The 21,947-nt window shown below is 38.0% G+C and overlaps 1 pseudogene; it reads left to right on the forward strand.

Moving 5' to 3' along the window:
* Positions 1-20,116: 20,116 nt before the first annotated feature.
* LOC122705619 lies at positions 20,117-20,348 on the forward strand (annotated as a pseudogene).
* The last annotated feature ends 1,599 nt before the right edge of the window (positions 20,349-21,947 follow it).

Raw genomic sequence — 21,947 nt, forward strand, 5'->3', positions numbered from 1 at the left:
TGGTGCCTATTAAAATGTAAATTAAATGCATGAACCAGATTGAATCCATACGTAAAGTATCTAAGGTAGAAAACTATTTATTAAATACTTTAAACTCCTTTGACACACTCTCAAATATAGTAGTCATAGAAATGTTAAATATAAAGTAATCCTCTCTATTTGTCACAGCAGATTGTTATAGAACATACAAGAAATTTTTTTCTGAAGTTATTATATGGCCTATAAATAAAACTGCCTTTTAATTTTTTTTCTGTAATTTCAAATTTTTCATTAGTTCACACTGACAGACTGCTTTTCAGTCTTTCTTGGTCAGGTTTCTTCATGAAAACTGTTAGATGTGTCTGTAAACCAAGATGATTTTTATAAAGAAAACAGTTAAGTGCAATCTTTGATAAAATGAATCTGATTATCACTTTATATACCTGATGACCACATGAAACTTCTCAGGGATCTGCATCGTAGACGTCATAAATGTTCCCCATTCATTTTCTGTCATGTAAATTCAAAAATATGGCAACATTCAGTGAAGATTTCAGCTCCCCAGTGCCAATTTGATGAAGCCCGAGTTTTATAAGTGCCAATGCACTTGTACCTAGACATAAAACCAGTTCTGTAATTAGGACCCAAGCTTGTGTACCAGAGGAACAAAGTGATAAAGAACCACTTCCAACCTCTAGAATCATCAGGATATCTGATAAACTTTCCAAGTTTGGTTTTGTTGAATCAGTTTACTTAATTTAAGTCAAACTCCAGTGTCCACGTACCCAAGTGCCAGGCTCATCACTGGGGATTCAGAGATGAACAGACAAGTCTTTAGCATCTAAGAACTATGTTAAGTGGATTGATATGACCCTACAAACTATTCATGCTAAAGTGTGCCTATAGAGGTATGTACAACATGTCCCTAGGAGTTGTACAAGGCCCCACAGGCAAGGTGACATTGCATTTTAGAGAAGGAATAGCAGCACTCTTGGAGGAGGAAATGGCCACCCACTCCAGTATTCTTGCCTGGAGAATCCCATGGACAGAGAAACCTGGCAGATTACAGTCCAGAGGGTTGCAAAGAGTTGGACACGACTGAGCACACGTGCCAGGAGCACTCTGGCAGGGCAGAGAGAAAGGATGTTCTCCAAGGATGACACAGCATTTATACCAAGGATTTAAACTCTACCGTCTCATGAAATGAAACTCATGAAATGCATCATTATTTTTTAATTTCACTCCTTCTATGTCTATTTGTCATTTGTATATATATCATCCTTGGAAAAATGTCTAAGTCCTTTGCCCCTTTTAAAATCTGGTTAACTGACTTTTTGTAATTAAGTTGTAGAAAGTCTTTATATATTCTGGATATTAACCTCTTTTTAAGATATATGATTTGGAAATATTTTCTCCCATTCCAAAACCTTATGTCATTTGATGAGCAGAAGTTTTTAAGTTGGATGTAGTCCCATTTGTCCAGTTTTGCTTTTGTGGACTGTGCTTTTAGCCTCATATCCAAGAAATCATTGCTACATCCAGTATCATGAAGTTTTTCTCTTATGTTTTCTTCTAATTCTGTAAGTTTGGGGTCTCACATTTAGGTTTTTAATTCATTGAATTAATTTTTGTATATTGTGTAAGATAAAGGTCCAACTTCATTTTTTTTTGCATGTAGACATCCAGGTTCCCCAGCACAATTTGTTGAAGAGACTGTCTTCTTCTCACTGAGAAAAGCTTACCCTTTTAACCACTATCTGTATACAGAAGTTGTCGTTTAGTCACTCAGTCATGACTCTTGTGGCCCCGTAGACTATAACCTGCCAATCTCCTTTGTCCATGGGATTTCCTGGTAGTAATACTGGAGTGGGTTGCCATTTCCTTCTTCAGGGGTTGGTCTTCCTGACCCAGGGATTGATCTGCATCTTTTGCACTGGCAGGTGGATTCTTTACTGCTGAGTCACCAGGGAAGTCCATATACAGGCATACCTTGTTGAATTGCTCTTTGCTTTATTGAGGTTCACAGATACTGCATTTTTTTTTTGTTTTACAAATTGAAAGTTTATAGAAATCCTGCATTGTCAGATGATAATTAGGATTTTTTAGCAATAAAGTTTTTAAAATTAAACCATGTACATTGTTTTTTAAGACATAATGTTATTGCCTATGATGGACTACAGTATTATATAAATAACATTTTTATATGCACTGGAAAACAAAAAACTTTGTGTGACTCACTTTATTATAATATTTGCTTTATTGCAGTGGTCTGAAACTGAATTTACAATATCTCTGTGGTAAGTATAAACATATATGTACCTATATGTGATTTCTTATAAGAAGTTGACCCACTGGATTAAGGGTCAAAAGTCCCAAGATTATCAGGGTGACTAGGCAAGCTGGAGAGCCGGGGGACCAATGGTTTGTTCCAGTCCAAATTCGAAGGCCTGAGAACCAGAAGAGTTGACGGTGTAGTTTGTCTGAAGCCGAGCCAGTTTGGGACTCGGAAAGAGCCAGTGTTTCAGTCTGAGACCAGAAGCAAGAAAAAAAAAGCAAATGTTCCAGTTCAAAAGCAACTTGGGAAGAATTCTCTCTTACTCAGGGGAATGTCAGCATTTTTGTTTTTAAAGTTCAACCAAATATCTGAGCATCCCATAGCCCAGTCAAGTTTATACCTAAAATTAACCGTCACGCACTGCCACAATTCTGGGAATCGGTGATGGACAGGGAAGCCTGGTGTGCTGCAGACCATAGGGTCGCAAAGACCTGGACACGACTGAGCAACTGAACTGAACTGAATTGAACTGCCACTTATTAGCTGAGTGGCCCTGGGCAGATTACTTTATCTTCCTGTGCATCAGGGCCCTTATCTGTAAACTGGGAATAATTATAGAATCTGCGCTGTGCTGCGCTAGTTGCTCAGTTGTGTCTGAAAGTTGTGTCTCAGCTGCGTCTCACAAAGTTGCTCTTTGTGACCCCATGGGCTGTAGCCCACCAGGCTTCTCTGTCCATGGGGATTCTCCAGGCAAGAATACTGGAGTGGGTTGCATGCCCTTCTCCAATTATAGTATCTACCTTATAGATTTTCTGCGAGGATTATACAAAATCATGAATGCAAAGCCCTTAGCAAAACACATAATAATTGTTATTACTGTTAACTTTTAAGTTACTGCATAGGATTCCATTGTTTGGACAGATTAGAATTGATTTAACTGCTTCTCTACTATTAAATTTCAATTCTTTCTAGTTTTTAGCTTCCAGTATTTCTTATTATTGAAAACTACTTTCAAGAATATTTATGTAAAATTGTAAATGAGTCCGAGTTTTGGCTAGTTTGTTACATTCTTTGTGTTCCTAGATCTTGTATTGAAATTATTTTCCAAAATGAAAATGACTTTATTGTTACACCCATTGATAAAAGTAATGTGTTAATTTGGTTCACACAAGACAAAATCATAAAGCATAATGTGAAGAAATTCTTCGAAATCTGATCCCCTGAAGATAACCATACAAATTGGTGAATACATTTCTACAATTTTTTTCTGCATGTATATTTATGTATAAGGTTAAACAGTGGGACAATGCTGACCAGGTTTGTTCACCTCTCATTATAATGTGGATATCTTTCCATATTAGTCTGCTTCATATTTTCACTGGTAGCATCAAATTCCATTATATGAATTGCCATAACATATTTAAGTAATCCTCAATTCACGGACACTTGAGTTATTGGAGTTTTTGTTGTTATAAAGATGTTGGGTGTGGGGATGTTTTAGGGTATTGGAATTATTCTTTGTCCTATCTGTAGTGTTGCTTACAAAAAAAAAATCTACATGTGTATTAAAAGACCCTCAGAACTGCACACCATAAAAAGATAAGAAATTTTTCTATATATAACATTTTTAATAAACCAAATTACTGAAATTAAAACAAAAAAAAGAATATCTGTGTAGATATGTCTTTGAGTATATCCATAATTATTTCATTAAAATTAATCTTTATAAGTGATATCACTCAGTTAAGCAGATAACCAAAGCTTTCAATAAATACATACCCATAACCTTTGCCCCTTGACTTTGCAACACCTTGTTCTTAAGGTGATTATATTTCTCAGCTTCAAGGACACCAAGCATGACTGTGTGACCTGCTCTGGCCAATGGAATGTGAGCAGATATAACATCCAACCAAAGCTTTAAATGCACTTGTGTGGACTGACTTGCTGCCTTAGATATTCTACCTTTTTACAGTTTTACCATGAGAATATCATTCCGTGGCTATCTGTTAGTTGCAGAATGAAGGATACGTGGATCAATCCTGAACTCAATTCACAGCCCAAATTGGAGTCACCCTAGTTGACCCTCAGATGTAGGTGTGAAAAAATATTTGTTGTGTAAGTCACTAAGATATTATGGTTATCTGTTAAAACACTGTTGCAGCAATAACTGATTTACATACAGAGAAATGAGATCATCGAATTTATTGGTCATACTCCAATGATCTAATCAGCCTAGGGTCATCCCAGGGTACCAAGTCTGTTATCATCCTTCCTCCAGACCCCTCCCTACCAAATCACTGAACCTACACATAAGCTCACTCCTCTTTTTTTGGGTTACTGCCAAAATCAAAAGCTTCCAAAATCTATTGGAGAAAATGTTCATGATGAGGAGTTATGGAAACTTCTTAGCTTCACCTTGAGAATCCTTAAAAAGTGTTTCTGGAGTCTAAAATCTTATTAGCTTTTCCCAAAATGTGTTTCAAAGAACACTTGTCCTTTGAAATGCTCACAAAATCCACAAAAATGGATTCAATTTTAGCCACTTAAATGATCACTTAAATGTTAGAAATACTTTTTTGTGGGGGGAAATGTATTTTTTTGAAGATGTGTTTTATGACATTCTTGAATGTTCATAATGCACACAAGCATATGAAATTATTTGAGAAAACTTGCAGTAAAGAAACATGATAAGATTCTGCATGTTCCAATCTTAATTTACACTAGCCCTTTTATTCTAGCAATATCTCAATATCTCTTATTATCTGAGAAGCTAGTATCCTACAGAATCCATTTTTTGAAAACTTAACTCAGAAGGTAGACTCCCTAATGAAGAAATTTCAGGCTTTATACAGGCCAACTAGAATGGATATTTTAGGCATCTGTAGTACCTATCATACCATGTCGCATTATGTATGTGTATCAGTTAGGATACAGGCCAACCTACTGTTTTCAGAGACCCAAAATTACAGTGACTTCGGTAAGACAGGAGTTTATTTCTTTCACTTAAGTGTCCAGAGGTTAGTAGTCTAGGTTGATAGTTGATAAGGTAGTTCTGCCTCCTCTGGGTCATCTAGGATCCCAGGTTGGCAGTTGCCTCTGTGACCCTCAACACTGATTTCCAATCCCTGTCACTTCTCAGCCTAAAGGAAGAAAGAAGTCTACAGGGGGAGCTTCCACTTTCAGAAATAATCAATATTGGTTATGTCACTTCTGACATATGATTGGCCCAATCCTGGTCACATATCCAATGCCTAGCTTCCAGGGAAATATACCTCCATCTAAGTGGTCACATGTCCTACTAGAGGGTCAAATAATCCTATTCCTAAAAGGAATAAAGGGACAACAGACACTGGGGGTCAACTAGCGGTATCTGCCACTGCAGTTAGCTTACTTGCTCTGGACTCTCCCTTCCAGGTAACAAAATGGAAGTAGTCATATAAATGAGTTAGGAAATGCCATATTTCCTCCACAGATCTATAGTTGCTGCTTCCATCAGAATGACAAACACCATCTTTAAGTCACCATTGTCTCCTACCTCCTTAAAACATCTGACACAATGTACAATTCCTAGCTTAAAATACAGCTTGAAACTGCTCATTTTTTGATATTCAGACTCACAGGTAATCAAAGAAATGTAAGCACCTCAGGGCAAAGGGAGTATCTTACCATTGTTGTCAGAACAATGTCAAACACTATAGGTGCTTGGAAAATAAATGTTTCATGGATGAATGAGATGCCAGCTCTAAAAATGGAATGGGATGCCATCATCTCCTTTATTTATTTATTTATTTATTTTTTATTTTTTTTCCATCATCTCCTTTAAAATAAAGGTGGTGCTTAATACTGGTGTAGATGCAGCCAAGCAGATAGTTCCACATAGAGCAGGTGGAAGTATAAATTAGTTCCACATAGAGCAGGTGGAAGTATAGATTCAGAGGGCAATTCATCAAAATACAAGTACAAAAAGAAACAAATTTTTGTTGGTCACATGGGCAAAAGTATAAACATTTGTTAATATATTATCTTGATGAAGGTATCAGGAAGCATGTTCTTTGAAATATTACTGGTGGGAGTCTATTTGTAGTAACCACTGTGGAGACATTTTGGGAATGCCTAGTATAGTAAAAATGTATATATTCTGACTCAATACTTTCTCCTCTAGAGATTTGTCTTACAGATACATTTGCACAATTATGATGTTCATATATATAAGGGTACTCAATACAGACTTGTTTGTAGCAGCAGAAGACTAGAAAAAGCTTAGATGTCCTTCACTGGGAGGGGAGCAATTAAATGCATTGTAGCTATTTAAAAATATATTGTTAAAATTGTGAAAGTCAAAATACACAAGAGCATTTTTACCGCCATAAATGGATGAGTTCTTAAAAAAAAGTGGCAGAGGAAGATACCCACACTCACATTTGTGTACACACACACACACACACATACACACATATATATGTATTTAACTCAGTTATGTCCAACTGTTTATGACCCTGTGGACTGTAGTCTACCAGGCTCCTCTGTCCATGGGATTCTCCAGGCAAGAATATTGGAATGGATAGCCATTGTCTTCTCCAGGGGATCATCCCAAACCAGGGACCGAACCCACATCTACCAGGGTCTCCTGCATTGCAGGCAGATTCTTTACTGCTGAACCACCGAGGAAGCAATATGTATATACAGAGAGAGAGACAAAGAGAATCTGAGAAAGAATAAACACGCTTGAAGGTCAGAGATGGAAGGATAATTTGTTAACTTTCATATTCTTAAACTGTTTTTTATCATATATCACTTTTTCAACAGAAGTAAAAAAAACTTTGTGGAGTTCCCTGGTGGCCTAATGGTTAGGGTTCCAGGCTCTTTTCGCCATGACCAGGTCCAATCCCTGGTTTGGGAACTGGGATCCTGCAAGCCAGGCAACATGACCAAAAAGTCACAATTTATATTTTTTGACACTGTCATTCTCTTTCTAGTACTATATCCCAATGAAATAATTTTAAATACAAATAAAAATTTATGCCCACTATGCATTTCAAAAACTTAGAAATAACCCAAACATCAAATATTATGGGAACAATAGTGAAAGCTGTTTTTTGTTAGCATTTTCAATAATACTGGAAAATGATATAATGAAAAAGCACACAAACAGAAAGCTTAATAAAAAGATTATAAGTACACATGATGGAACATTAACAGTTGCTGATCTTGAGGAGTAGCACTACACATGCATATTATCCTGTTTCTCTATATTTGTGTATTTAGTACCAGTCAGAGCTCTTCTGATTGTAAATGACAGAAACTGAAATCAAACTAGTTTAATTAAAAGGATATTTATTGGCTTACTGAATCAGTTACTAGGACTGACTGGAGCCAGGGACTCTCTAAATCTCTCTGTATATTGGGATTAATGTCACCTATGGTAGATCTGCCTTCTCCACAAAACTTAGGACTCTGTAATAAGGAGCTCCTGGATTCACATTTCCTAATTTTTCCACTACAGAAGCAAAGAATGTTCCCTCATTCTCTGGGGTCTGTGACAGATCCAGTTAAAATAATCCAACAAAAAATTGGGGCCCATTTTAGATCACATATCCGATCCCAGTGGCCAGGGTGGTGGTGTAGCGAGCCCGCGTAGTGCACAGGAAGGCAGGTTTATGGAAGAAGACAGCACCAACCAGGAGGTAGTTCAGGTCAGTTCAGTTCAGTCGCTCAGTCGTGCCCGACTCTTTGCGACCCCATGAACCGCAGCACGCCAGGCCTCCCTGTCCATCACTAATTCCCGGAGTTTACCCCAAACCAGGAGGTAACAGGATCTATTCTGCTTGAGTGTGGGGCGAGTCAGTGCAATCTGCATTCCTCATGCTGTAACAGAATTGTTTTTTATTTTTATTTTTTTTTCTTTTTTCAGAATTGTTTTTTAAAGAAAAGACAGCAGCACCCACTATGGCCAGATGGTTAGTGTGATAAGGAATGTGCAATGTTCCAGGAAAAGAAGAGAGCTGCTGGGCCATCAAAATAGCAACTGTCCATTGCACCGTATTTTCAATGAACGTGTTTACTTGGATAATCAGGAAAAAGTTTTCAAGTGAGAAAAGAACACCGTTTCCTTTTCTCTCTCTTGCCCTGGGGTTTAGTGGTGCCTCTGGAATATTTCCCTATCTGCCTTTTGGTCACTTGAAAAAAGTTATATTCACCTTCTAATTAGAACTTGAAATCAAACTTGCTCTCCCTTAAATGGCCTGGTAAAATAATTTTCTGAAGCCCAGAACCTGGTTATTTGTTTTTTCCCCACATGTCACCTTCCAGGCAACAGAAACATAGCTTATGTCTGAGTCCTAATCCTATAGTTTGAATTTTGAGGTGAGGCTCAAGTCAAAAGGCCCTGGTTTCTGCATCTCTCTCCCACTGCTAGACTGGCCAAGTCTGAGTTTATTGACCTTCACAGCACAATACAAAATATGCTTGTTTGCTTTGGTCTGTTCGGATGGGCAAGGAGTCCTGTCTGAGTTTGCCTTCCACTGTTTGGTTTGCCAATTCTTTTGTGTATTTTAGTCACTTTCTGTACACATTACTAGACACCTTTCCTAATGGCTCATTATCTCAATGCTTTGAAAAAATTATATAATGTTTCTTATGACTTAATTCATTCTTTTTATAAAGTTACGAGACTAGGCATCAACCCATAATTGGAATACACTTGTTACAAACTTATTTCTAAATCTTGAAGAAGCAATGATTATCATACTAGATATAGGATAAAAATTGGGCTTCGCTGGTGGCTCAGGTGGTAAAGAATCTGCCTGCAATGTGGGAGACCTGGGTCTGATCCCTGGGTCAGGGAGATCCCCTGGAAAAGGGAATGGCTACTCACTCCAGTATTCTTGCCTGGAGAATTCCATGGACAGAGTAATTCCCCACAGTCCATACGGTCACAAAAAGTTGGACATGACTGAGCAACTAACACTTTCACTTTTTTCAGGATAAAAATTACATTTAATTATAAAAAGTTGAGGATGAAACTCATCCCTTCTTTTTATTTTTAATTGTGGTAAAATACACAGAATATGAAATTTACTCTTGAAACCTTTTTTCAGTTCAGTAGTGTTAAGTACATTCACATTGTTGTGCAACCAGTCTCCAGAATTACTTTCATCTTGCAAAACTGAAACTCTATAACCATTAAACGAAAACTTCCCATTCCTCCCTCCTTTTAGCTCCTGGCAACCACCTTTTTATTTTCTGATTTATGAATTTGACTACTCTAGGTACTTCATATAAATAGAATCATACAGTATTTTTTCTTTTGTGACTGGCTTATTTCACTTAGAAAAATATCCTTAAATTTCATCCACATTGTAGCATGTGTCAGAATTCCATTTTTTAAGGCTAATATTCCATATATATATATATATACACACACACATGACATTTTGTTTATCCATTCATACATCAAGGAACATGAATTTTATCTTCCACTTTTTTGTAATTATAAATAATGCTGCTATGAAAATGAGTATACAAATATCTCTCTTAGGCTGTTTTAATTCTTCTGGGAATATATTCAGAAGTATAACACTGGTCACATGGTAATTCTATTTTTAATTTTTTGAAGACCTACTATACTGTTTCTTGGGCTTCCCTGGTATCTCAGCTGGTAAAGAATCTGCCTGCAATGCAGGAGACCCCAATTCAATTCCCGGGTCAGGAAGGTCCCCTGGAGAAGGGATAGGCTACCACTCCAGTATTCTTGGGCTTTTCCGGTGGCTTAGACAGTACAGAATCTGCCTGCAGTGTGAGAGACCTGGGTTTGATCCCTGGATTGGGCAGATCCCTTGGAGGAGGGAATGGCAACCCACTCCAGTGTTCTTGCCTGGAGAATCCCCATGGCGGGCTACAGTCCATGGGGTTGCAAAGAATTGGACCCGACTTTGTGACTAAGCACAGCATACTGTTTCTCATGGTGACTGCACCATTTCACATTCCTACCAACAGTGTACAAGTGTTCTAGTTTCTTCACATCCTGGCCAATATGTGCTATTTTTTGGGTTTTGGTAGTGGCCATCATAACAGGTATGAGATGAGAATCTCATCTATTCTTAGCCAGTCATTTTGTGTGTGAGGAACTGAGACCCAATCATTTAAAATAGATTGGCCTAGGTAGTGTAAATCATATGAGGGAACAAAGTACGGTGGTTAAAATACTGGACTCTGGATCCAGATTTCCACTTTTTAATCCTGGCTCTGCCACTGACTGGCTGTGTAACCTTGGGCACGTTACTTAACTTCTCTGTGTCAGTTTCCTCATCTGTATAATTTAAGAGTACCTACCTCAAAAAAAAAAAAAAAAAAAAGAGTACCTACCTCATAGAGTTGCTGTTATAAGGACTAAATGAGATAGCACAGGTAAAGTGCAGCTTGAAAATGGCCACCGTTTTTTTTGACATTCCTGCTATTGGAAGATGGGATCTAATTTCCCTCCCCTTGAATCTGCACTGGCCAGAGGCACTCAGCTGTCAGTAGCAAAATGCAAGGGGAGTGATGCTGCTTGACCTCCCAGTCTGAGTCAGAAAAAGACTTTCAACTTGTGCCTTGGTCTCCAGGCACTCTCTCTCGGCAGGAAGCCATCTGCCATATAAGCATGACTGTCCTGCTAGAGAAACCATATGGAGAGACCCTGAATCTATGCAGAGAGAGAGGGGTTTGTTTCATTGAACTCAGCTTTCCTGCCATCCTGACAAGGTGCCAGGCATTTGAATGAACCTCTGTGGTACCCTCCAGACCAAACCAGCTGTCAGCTAAACAAAAATAAGTGACCTCAGGCAATAACACATTAAACCAAAGGACTGCCAGCCAAGTTTTGCCTAAACGCTATTTTTACATAGTTTTGGCATTAAATGGCACAGCAATTGATCACCGGGCCACTATAATGTAAGCTCTGTAAGGGCAGGTATTTTTTTTGCCTTCATTGTTATTTCCCCAGGACTTAGAGCAATGCCTGGCATATAAATAGGTGTTCAATAAAGATTTGCTCAGTGAATGGACGAAAATTAAACTCTTATTTTTATTAGTGGTAGATGATTATCAGAACCAGTCTGCTGATCAGAGCTCTCTGTATCACTCCATGCTGACCTAAAAGGTACTGACCATTTTATTTCTCCTGAGATTTTTAGGGCCTTATAATAAAACTTTTGATGTACTCTCAAAAAGTTAGTGGTAAGTATACTCCAACTTGCAAAGGTTGGAGAACATCAAAAGAGACTGCATGGTGTTTCTTTTTCTTAACTTTTATTATTTAAATTTTTTCCTTCTATGAAGTTATTTTTTATTGGAGTATAATTGCTTTATAATGTTGTATTAGATTTTGCTGTACAATGAAGTGAATCGGCCATACGCATCCCCTCCCTCTTGTACTTTCTTCCCGCCCTACCCCTATCCCACCCCTCTAGGTCATCACACAGAACTGAGCGGACCTTCCTGTGCTTTATGGCAGGTTCCCACTAGTTATCTATTTTACATATGATAGTGTATATATTTCAATCCTAATCTCCCAGTTCATCCCACCCTCCCTCAATACTGCAATGTTGTTATTTTAGTCGCTAAGTTGTGCCCAGTTCTTTGCAACCCCATAGACTGTAGCCTCCCAGTCCTCTGTCCGTGGGACTTCCAGGCAAGAACACTGAAGTGGATTGCCAGTTCCTTCTCTAGGGGATCTTCCCAACCCAAAATGGAACGAACCTGCATCTCCTGCATTGCAGACAGATTCTTTACAGATTCTTTACTTTACCAGGGAAACCCCAAAATGATAATACCAGGCAATTAAAACCTGTAGCTCATTAAATCCTAGCAACCCCATAAAGTTTATATCATTTTCTTCCTTTCTACACATTAAGACACTAGGACTTGAAGAGTTTAGGTACTTTGCCCAACCAAAGATGAGAAGTGGAGCTTCAGGATTTGAACCTAGATCTGCCTCTTCCTTGAAGAACACTTTTCAGTCTAGAAAACTATCCATAAAGATTATCAGCACACAAGAGGAGTAAAGAGGGCCTGTTGCTTTAAAAGTCGGGAACAGCCCATTCAAGGCCCAGCTGCTGGCCACTTATGAGGCTTTCTTCAACTCACTTATCTCATTTTCCTCAACCAGAAAATGGGAAAAGTGATCCCTGTCCTGCCTGCCTTACAGTGATGTGGGTGATTCTGACAACCCAAACGCTTCTTGCAAACATGCTTCTATAGAAAGACCTTCCCGTGGCAACAAAAATAGGAAAAAGATGGGCAAAGGTTTTTGAGATCCTACATAAATGAACATTTTTGACAAAATATTGGGAATTAGTGATTCCAAAGTTGAAAAAATCTTCAGCAAAGTTCATTGAGTTCAAAGGAATTGAATGTTAAGACAATTGAGATCTTTTGAGATAAAGGATATATTCATCTAAAGTAAAATTTTTACTCAAAATATAATTGTCACTGGTTCTATCACTAGTCCAGGAACTAAGACCCCACATGCCATGGAGCCACTAAGCCTGTGTGCCACAACTACTGAAGCCCATATGCTCCAGAGCCCTTGCTCTGCAACAAGAGAAGCCACCACAATGAGAAGCCAATGCACCACGACTGCAGAGTAGCCCCCCTCACCGCAACTAGAGGATGTGCAGCAGTGAAGACCCAGTGCAGCCAAAACTAAACAAAGAAATAAATAAAATAATAAAATAAAATTATAAAAATATGATTGTCAATATAGTCAGGTTTTGGGTACCAGCTGAGTTGCTTTACCCTCACAGACTCAACCATTTGTTTCTAAAGTACATCCTTTTTGGTGAGGAGAAAATGTTAGGAGGAAACCCAGCCTCACCAACGTGCCACAGCAAGACCCTCCAGCCCCTCTTCCTGCTGTTGCTGAACCAGGCTACCTGATCAGACTTCCTTTGCCTAAGGGTAAATTCCATTTGGAGTCTCATGTTGCTCTCTGCCACTGATTGGCCCTCATTAATATATCTTGGTCCTTCAATATGTTCTATTAATGTTGAGCCACAGAAGAGAAACCGTTGGTTACTGGGAATTTCTGTAAATCAACTCATTTCACCCCCACCTTCCCTCTTTAGCATTCAATTCTGAAAACCAAGTGCTCCTCGGTCTGAGTAGCCTTTGTCAAGCCACGAAAGATCCTGTAACACACTTTCTCTAGGGCTAGGGGGTCTACTTGACACATATTTGCATAATTATTTTCAGCTTCTCAAGTGATACTTGAAAACAAAACAAAACAAAAACAAGTAGAATCTGCACCGAGGAGGTTTTACAGTTTTTAAATAGAGACAGTGTTTAAATGTGATTTATTTGGCTGAAGTTCTGTCTAAACTGCAACCTTACTACACCAACAGTCAGACATACATGTGGGTGCATGTACGCACGCACACACACACACATACACTGAGCTAGGTTTAGTCCCCCTAACTCAGACCTATATATGTTTCTATGACCTATGATTGTATACACAGATAGTTCTTAACTCAACTTGTGAAGAGTCTAATACAGATATGAATATGTTAAAAATGTGAATTTGACTATTACAACTGTAGAACTCAATTCAATAACCATATTTAAGGTTATATAAAAGCATCAAATTTACCAAGAGAGTTTCCGAGATTTAAACTGGTTTAGGAGTAAGTAATTTATAAACTCATCTTTCTGAATTTATGTCTTATCAACTTTCCACCACTTAAAACTCCATCAACACTCCATTTGTTTAGAATATCTAGAATCACAGTTTCTAAAACGTGGCATACAGGTTATGGGTTCTGGATCTGTGGTCAGTAGACCTGGGATTCAACCCAACCTGTGACTTTGTGAAGGCAGATCCTTCTTGAATCACTTAGTACCTGTGCCATAAGATTGTTGTGAAAATTAATGAGAAAAATAAAATAATGTTGTCAAGCCTCCAGCAAGTACTTGAAAACATCAGCTATTGCACTATCATCAAAAAGTCTACAGATACATTCTGGAGAGGGTATGGAGAAAAGGGAATCCTCCTACACTGTTGGTGGGAAGGTAAATTGGTGCAGACACTGTGGAAATCAGTATGGAGATTTATTGCATGTATTTACATGTGAAGTCGCTTCAGTCATGTCCAATTCTTTGTGACCCTATGGACTGTAGACTGCCAGCCTCCTCCATCCATGGGATTCTCCAGCGATACTGGAGTGGGTGGCCATGCCCTCCTCCAGGGGATCCCTGCCCTCCAACCCAGGGATCAAAGCTGTGTCTCCTGGGTCTCTTGCACTGGCAGGCGGGTTCTTTACTGCTAGTGCCACCTTGAAGGTCCATGGAGGTTTCTTAAGAAACTAAAAGTAGAGCTACCATGTGATCCACCAGGCCCACTCCTGAACATATATCCAGAGTAAACCTTAATTCAAACAGACATGCACCTCAATGCTCATAGCAGCACTGTTTACAATAGCCAAAACATGGAAATAACACAAGTGTGCATCAACAGACAATTCATTTAAGAAGATGTGGTGTCTGTTTATAATAGCCAGGACATGGAAGCAACCTAGATGCCCATCAGCAGATGAATGGATAAGGAAGCTGTGGTACATATACACCATGGAATATTACTCAGCCATTAAAAAGAATTCATTTGAATCAGTCCTAATGAGATGGATGAAACTGGAGCCCATTATACAGAGTGAAGTAAGCCAGAAAGATAAAGAACATTACAGCATACTAACACATATATATGGAATTTAGAAAGATGGTAATGATAACCCTATATGCAAAACAGAAAAAGAGACACAGAAATACAGAACAGACTTTTGAACTCTGTGGGAGAAGGTGAGGGTGGGATGTTTCAAAAGAACAGCATGTATACTATCTATGGTGAAACAGATCACCAGCCCAGGTGGGATGCATGAGACGAGTGCTCGGGCCTGGTGCACTGAGAAGACCCAGAGGAATCGGTGGAGAGGGAGGAGGGAGGGGGGATTGGGATGGGGAATACGTGTAAATCTATGGCTGATTCATATCAATGTATGACAAAACCCACTGAAATGTTGTGAAGTAATTAGCCTCCAACAAAAAAAAAAAAAAAAAAAAAAAAAGATGTGGTGTGTATATTCGCTGCAAGTGACAATATTTCATTCTTTTTAATGAAATATTGTCACTTGCAGCAACATGGGTGGACCTAGAGAATATCATACTAAGTGAAGTAAGTCAGAGAAAAACAAATATTACATTATCACTTGTATGTGGAATTTAAAAAATAATACAATTGAATTTATTTACAAAACAGAAACAGACTTAAAACAGAATAAAAACTTATGGTTAACCAAAGGGGAAAGGGAGTGGGGGAAGGATAAATCAGGAGTACTAGAGACAAACTATTATACATAAAATAAATAAGCAACAAAGATTTACTGTATAGTATATCAGTTCAGTTCAGTCATTCAGTCATGTCCAACTCTTTGTGACCCCATGGACTGCAGCATGCCAGGCTTCCCTGTCCAGCACCAAATCCAAGAACTTGCTCAAACTCATGTCCATCAAGTCGGTGATGCCACCCAATCATCTCATCTTCTGTCGTCCCCTTCTCTTCCTGCCTTCAGTCTTTCCCAGCACCAGGGCCTTTCCCAACAAGTCAGTTCTTCGCATCAGGTGGCCAAAGTATTGGAGTTTCAGCTTCAGCATCAGTCCTTCCAATGAATTTTCAGGACTGATCTCCTTTGGGATGGACTGGTTTGATCTCCTTGCAGTCCAAGGGACTCTCAAAGGTCTTCTCCAACACCACAGTTCAAAAGCATCAATTCTTTGGTGCTCAGCTTTCTTTATATTCCAACTCTCACATCCACACATGACTACTAGAAAAACCATAGCTTTGACTACACAGACCTTTGTTGGCAAAGTAACGTCTATATTTTTTAATATGCTGCCTAGGTTGGTCATAACTTTTCTTCCAAGGAGCAAGCATCTTTTAATTTCATGGCTGCACTGGAGCCAAAAAATAAAGCCTGTCACTGTCTCCATTGTTTCCCCATCTATATGCCATGAAGTGATGGGACCGGATGCTATGATCTTAGTTTTTTGAATGTTGTGTTTTAAACCAACGTTTTCACTCTCCTCTTTGACTTTCATCAAGAGGCTCTTTAGCTCTTCTTCGCTTTCGGCCATAAGGGTGGTATCATCTGCATATCTGAGGTTATTGATATTTCTCCCAGAAATCTTGATTCCGGCTTGTGCTTCCTCCAGCTCGGCATTTCACATGATGTACTCTGCATATAAATTAAATAAGCAGGGTGACAATACACAGCCTTGATGTGCTCCTTTTCCTCTTTAGGACCAGTCTGTTGTTCCACGTCCAGTTCTAACTGTTGCTTCTTGACCTGCATACAGATTTCTCAGGAGGTAGGTCTGGTATTCCCATCTCTTTTAGAATTTTCCAAAGTTTGCTGTGATCCACACAGTTAAAAGCTTTGGCATAGTCAATAAAGCAGAAATAGATGTTTTTCTGGAACTCTCTTGCTTCTTTTGATGATCCAACGGATGTTGGCAATTTGATTTCTGGTTCTTCTGCCTTTTCTAAATCCAGCTTGAACATCTGGAAGTTCACAGTTCACGTACTGTTGAAGCCTGGCTTGGAGAATTTTGAGTATTACTTTGTTAGCGTGTGAGATGAGGGCAATTGTGCAGTAGTCTGAACATTCTTTGGCTTTGCCTTTCTTTGGGATTGGAATGAAAACTGACCTTTTCCAGTCCTGTGGCCACTGCTGAGTTTTCTAGATTTGCTGGCATATTGAGTGCAGCACTTTCACAGCATCATCTTTGAGGATTTGAAATAGCTCACCTGGAATTCCATCACCTCCATTAGCTTTGTTCGTAGTGATGTTTCCTAAGGTCCACTTGACTTCACATTCCAGGATATCTGGCTCTAGGTGAATGATCACACCATCATGGTTACCTGGGTCATGAAGATCTTTTTTGTATAGTTCTTCTGTATATTCTTGCCACCTCTTCTTAATATTTTCTGCTTCTGTTAGATCCATACCATTTCTGTCCTTTATTGTGCCCATCTTTGCAAGAAACATTCCCTTGGTATTTCTAATTTTCTTGAAGAGATCTCTAGTCTTTCCCATTCTATTGTTTTCTGCTATTTCTTTGCATATGGGACTATAAAAATATTTTGCAATAACCTATAATGGAAAATAATATAAAATGAAAAAAATATATAGCTGAATTACTTTGCTGTACTCCTGAAACTAACACAATATTTTTAAATCAACTATACTCCAATTTTTAAGAAATGTTACAAATAAAATCTCATCAGCCATTGTAATTAGTAAAATTTTTGTCAAATTTAATGCTAAGATACTTGAGTTTCACAAACTATACTTACTGCAAAATACTAAGACACTTCAGTTTCACAAACTATACTTACTGCTTACCATTCCCATCAGTACCATTGCCTTCATTTCTATGACCATAGCAAGTTATTTACATTGTCCTTTACAATGGTAGGTACTTTTCATCTCTCTTAGACATGCTCAAGGTTGTAAAATGCACAAAGCAAAAAGTAATTCAATTGGAAAGACTGAGTCTCTTGTTAGTGTCAAGATATTTAAACATTCAGCTCAAGTATTGATTCTTGTGCATTAAAATCAATTTTAGATGTTAACAATTGCTAATCTAATTGCTAGTGATGCTACAATTAACAGAAGAACACAAATCATGGGCATCAAGTACACATTAAAGTCAAATAACAAGTAATTTTTTTCCTTAATTCTTTGAGGGTATTGATCAAACCCAATGTAATTTCTCTTTCCAAATGGAATTCTGGCTCTTATGTAAGAATTAAGAAGTAAAAACATCCCCTGTAAAGGGCTATCTCACGTCCTTCCATGTCAATGGAAAGGAGGAAATGAAAATTAAACATCATAGCCAAAGCACAGATGGGAAACTGGATAAGCTGATCACCATCTATTTTGATTACTACATATATTAGGGCTAAATGCTTGATCTGTGTTTGAGAATGGCAGTTATTCTGCTAAAAAGAAAGGAAGTGATCAACGTTGTGATGTAGCTGAGATTTTTCTGTGTCAAATCTAACTATGTTTTGGGATATACTGAAAATCTTGATCTATATAAAAGTTTTCAATTAAATGGATTGGAACCCTACAAATGAAAGGAGGAGTGCAAATAGAGTGAATAAGGTCCCAAACACTTTGTATGAGTCCACAAGTCTTAACCATGTCACATTTTCCTTCCCTGATTACTCTATGCTCATTTCAAGGGAAAAATATTTAGTGAATCAGAAACTGGAAGTTGGTCTCCATTGGAGTCTATGACATATTTGCTATGATGTTCATGATTTACAGAGCCTCTTCCTCTCCACTCCTAATTGATGTGGACCAAGGTTAAGTTGATGGAAATACTTAAGCATTCTCTCTAGTTTTCCCCACAAAGATCAACACAAGGACCAGCAATGGTGTTGCTTATGTTAGGCTGACTTACTATCTCATGCTGCTTCTCATTTCTAACATCCATGATTCATTCACAGAATTTCATCAAATGCACTCATAAAGTGGGGTTAATCACACTTGCCTATAATAGTGAATAATTATTGCTTTTGTCTTAATCTTCAGATAAAAGCATTTGAATCTCCTCTGAATACACCTTCTCTACTCAATCCATGGGGTTACAAGTGCAGATGCTCTCATCCCCAGCTCCAAAGATGGGCACATTAAGCCCAGGGCTGATGGAACCAGAGCATGGAATCCTGTCTTCCTGGATCTTTGGTCCCCTGCCACATCCTTCTGTGCAGCAAAGGATTTTGCCCCTAGGCCAAGTTGGAAACATCATCTGTGAAGAAATGTAGTCAGTTTATGTGGTATATTCATACAATAGTAATTCAAAATAGGGGTTGGCATACCAGAGAGGACCGAATTTGCTTTGGCATTTGGGGAGAGGACCAGCCTGACCACCTGCCCCCAGCAGCCTAAAGTAAATTCTATCATCCACATTCCTAGCAACAAACACAAAATCTAGCTCTAATTCTGGAGCAGAAGAAAGGAAACCCCACTCAAGCCACCTATATCAATTGTACTTGTCCTTGATCCACAAATAAATGAGTTAAAGACCGTGGATTGGTAGGAAATTTTGCACCTCACGTTCACTTGGAGAACAACTGAAATAAACTTTGAAAGAACTGACCTGACAGTGGAAATATAAATAATTCATAAAACAGAAGAAGCTATAAGGAATTCTCATTAATGTCCAAAAAGAGAATATATTCACTTTTAAACCAAAATAGACTACTATAAAAGAAGAGCAGTTGGGAAACAATGAAGAGTTCATGGAAATTAAAAATACATCACCAAAATAAAAAATAAATCAAAGAAGTGCAAGAAAACATCAGGAAAGTCTCCTGCAATATAGAGTAAAAAGACCAAAGACAGAAAACTGGAGGGAAAAAATGTCAAGAGAAGTAGAACAACTGAAAAAACAAGTATCTGTCCTACACAGATGTTCTAGGAACAGAGAAATGAGGAAAAAATGAAAAAATAATAGAAGAACATACCCCAGAGTTGATATAAAATATAAAACTTCAGATTAAAAGAGGATGAGTTTGGAAAAAAAAAGATTCATTCTGAAACTTCAGAACATATATAAAGAGAACACACCAAAGTCTTTGGGTTGGGGGGTGAATAGGGGAAACATTACTAAAACGAGTAAAAATTTCAGGGATTCCACTGACACATGGGATTCAAGAAAGCAACATAGGAAAGCAGAGCAACTATGGGAGATACTTAACATTCTAGCCAGAGGAGTGGCCAGTGGTGGGATGGATCAGGCCAGGGACTGCTTACACCTGGGATGGATCAGGCCAGGGACTGCTTACACCTGAGATGGACAACAGCCCAGCACACACCAGAGGTAGAAGTCCAAGTGAAATGTCAAAGGAATTACAACTGAGCAACCAAGAGTGTCAGTTGTACCTAAGGGAATCTAGCAGATGCAAATATCTGTAACAGATTTCCAGGTGAAATCAAGACAGATATTCTTAGTTGAGACACCAAGAAGTGATAAAAGCAGTATTGGAACATAAAGATAGCTGGCTGCAAGTGAAAAATCAGTAGTTTTATATCTTTATAAGGTATAAAATAATAAAGTAATAATATAATGTATAATGTAATAAAGATATTATCCATGAAAAATAGAAAAGCAAGCAAGAAAGCAATGGAGTAATGCTTTCAGATAACTAAGGAAAAAATATTTTGAACATAAAATTCTGTATGCAGCCACACCATCAACCAAGTGTGAAAGTGAAATGAAGACATTTCAGACATGCAAAGACTTAGAACAGTTCTTATATATCTCTTCTGAAAAAAGTTGAAAAGTATCAAAATATACTTCAGCAACACCAAAGAGGAATCCCATGACAAAGGAAGACACAGAATCTGAGAAACAGCAAAAGTAACCCACAAAGACCATAGAAAGAAACAGTGGGTATAGATTTATGCAATGTGACAATAAAATAGTGTGTTTAAAAGTAACTATTCCAAAAACAGTACAAATAACAATTGGGATAATTACGAAATATATTTTCTCTTTCAACAAGAGAAAAGGGAGACAATTACAAACTCTGTGAAAATTGTGGTCCATAGATGCAGTGAGCTAAGGCAAGGCATTCATTTGAGAAATGGATAAACTGTATGAAAGGAATATCCATTTCACTTTGTCATAGGAAAATCTCAGAGTAGCACAGGTTTAGGAACATAAAATTACAACTTCTTTTCTATGGATTCAATCACCCCACCTAGATCTGTAACAAATACTAGTTACATAATTATAATACTGTAAGTGCTATTATTTGGACTTGAATTTCATAATAGATTTTAGATGAAGATGAATTATGGAAAATTCAGGTTATAAGTGTTATTATAAACTATGCAAAAGGAGTTACAAAGTTGAAAGGATTTCTGGTTTCTGGTCAAAAATATAAGATGCTTTAAAATCACCACTCCATCCTAACTAACAAAAAGCCTGAAAATCAACAACTTTTCTTAATCCCTCAGAGAATTGAAGTCACGGGGCAAACTGCTGCCCTCAAAATTGGAGAGACAGACAGGCAGATAGAAAGAATCACAATTTACTGGAGGAGAATCCTAATGGAAATCAGACCATGTTCCTTTAATCCATGATATCAGGACCAACTTTCAACTAAAAGTTACAGGGCAAACTAAAAGGCAACCAACACAGTTTGCAGAGAAGGAACAGCATCAGAATCAAACTCAAATATGTCAGGGATGTTGGAATTATCAGTCCAAGTATTCAAACAACTACGATTAACATGCTAAAACCCTAATGGATAAAGCAGACAACATGCAAGAACAGATGGGCAAGAAGAAAGATGGAAATGTTAAAAGAGAATCAAAATGAATTCTAGACATCAAAAACAGAAATGAATGTGATAACTTCTGATGGGCTTTGGTGGGCTCATTCATAGAGTGGACATGGCTGAAGAAGAAACATGAGATTATGTCAATAAAAACTTCCAAAACTGAAAAGAAAAAAGACTAAAAAAAAAAAAAAGGAACAGATCCATGGACAACTACAGAAGGTATAACAAAGATGTTGCTTTGGGGAATGCCAGAAACAGAATTTCCTCAAATTAATATTAAACAACAAATCACACATCCAGGAA

Source organism: Cervus elaphus, chromosome 12 (genome assembly GCF_910594005.1).
Source record: "Cervus elaphus chromosome 12, mCerEla1.1, whole genome shotgun sequence".
NCBI lineage: Eukaryota > Metazoa > Chordata > Mammalia > Artiodactyla > Cervidae > Cervus > Cervus elaphus.